We start from the raw sequence: 2,279 nt of genomic DNA, 5'->3' as shown, positions 1-2,279 counted from the left end.
ATTAAGTGTTACAAATATGTTGATTACATAAAATATAATATTACAATATTATATGTTACCTAATATTTATAACCACCCCCACCTAATAAATTGTGGCCACGCGTGGGGATAAATACTAATTAAAATGTAACATTATTAAATTTTACGTGATATTTCAGGTCACACCCGCCCTAAATATTACATTATACTTAATATTTCCCCTCACTCCTACTAATTTTTAAATTATACTCAATATTTCCCCTCACTCTTACCAATTTTATTGAGCACCTTCCATTATATGGAGTTTACCTTCGTACAACCGAAAACATGAAGTCAGAGAAATATAAATTTACGTGATTATTATTATTACAAAAATCACACAATCGAAAACTCCTACTAATTTTTACGTTTTACTCAATATTTCCCCTCACTCCTACTAATTTTATTGAGCACCTTCCATTATATTGTGTTTACCTTCCTACAACCCAAAACCTGAATGCAACAAAATATAAATTTACACAACCGAAAATTCCACAAAATATAAATTGACTTGGTTATTATTATTACAGTAATCACACAATGGAAAACCTAAATGCTAGAAAATTTACTATGTTATTAGTATAGTAGAGTACATGATATGCCCAATTGAATACTCTCCTTCCTTTACCTAATTTTATTTGTTATTGAATGAATAAGATAACCGATCTCCTTTTAAATTGTGTATGTATACTTTTCAAAATTGAGTTTGTTAATATTAGTCAACACATTATTTATTTTAATTAATTTTTTTATTTTAAAGTAAAGCTACACATGTCTTTAACATATACAATATACATTAGTAGACACATATATCTTTTTTAATATTTTTCTTTAGTGTAACTCTACGTTAAGTAACAACATCTCCCTCATATATTGGGTTGTAGAGTGTCAGGGCAAAAATAATATAAAAAATTTCAATATATATATATATTTTATATATATATATAAATATCTTTTTAAATATATCTAAAAAACAATTTATATTTTTTATAACTATATATATCTACATATATGATATTAATAAAATTAAAATTAAAATTAATGAATATATGACCAATATTTTTAAATATATCTAAAAACCAATTTATTTTTTTTATAATTATATATATCTACATATATGATATTAATAAAATTAATATTAAAATTAATGAATATATGACCAATATTTGTTTTAATAGGTTAACATTCAAGAGGATTTGAGCCAACACCTTGTAAAAATTTTCATTCGCATCTCTCACCATTCTTCAAAGGATTTAAAACACAATTTACAATATTTCTTACAAATTGAACTTAGTTGGTTCAAACAACTTATGAAATATACAACCCATGAGTTCTTTATACATAATTGGTATATAGTGATATAAAGTATCAAGCAACGGAGGCCAAAATCACCCAAGGACTTACAACTCATTTCCTTTAATGTGAATGTGACAACAAAAGAAATAATAGAAGAAACCCATCATATAGAGCTCGAGATATCAAGTATTATACACTTATATGGATTTAGAAACAAATGAATGTTATCGAATAGTAATGGTTGCGAAGGCTCACAGAGTGCATTTAGAGATCTAGTTTCGAAAAATTCAGAAAGGCATTTTCATTAACATCTTAATTCAAATGAATCTGCAAAGGGAAGGAAACATGTCTCGCAACTACATAATGCAAAATCCAAGAAGAACATAAACATTTATGAAATTACAAAAGAGAGGAGACATACTATAATCCTAGAACGAAGGAATCGCCATTGATATGCATTAATATTCTGAATAACACATACACTAAAAGAATGAGAGCGTTCTAAAAAATAACACAGAGTTTCTTTCCAAAATCATGAACCTTTCCTTTGTTCATCAAAATCACATATATAGGCCTCTATGGACAAAGATAGGTCGTTAGAGCAATATTATTTCGTGATTCAGTTGATTATGTCAAAAATAGCGTAAGACTTCAGTGTGTGCACATGCACAACTGTTTCAACTAAAATGTACTCATTATAACTCATCAAAGTAAAAAATAGTAAGTAAAGATAACATACGAATAGTCTAAAATGTGAAACATTGGCATGATTCATAGAATCTTCAAGAGCGGTTGGATGATGAGGCCTAGTGAGGCGTGTGCGGAGCCCGAGGATGAACCATTTGCATGATAGGTGGATTAGTGAATTGTTCACATCTTTCCCATAAGGTTGGAGGAGGTTGAGGAGAATAGCTAAACCTTTTATAGTTGACCTTGAAATCAATTACCCCTGAGTAGTCCAACCT

Source organism: Pinus tabuliformis, chromosome 9 (genome assembly GCF_031772625.1).
Source record: "Pinus tabuliformis cultivar Carrire ecotype Pingquan chromosome 9, CPIR1, whole genome shotgun sequence".
NCBI lineage: Eukaryota > Viridiplantae > Streptophyta > Pinopsida > Pinales > Pinaceae > Pinus > Pinus tabuliformis.
This window is presented reverse-complemented; position numbering follows the sequence as displayed.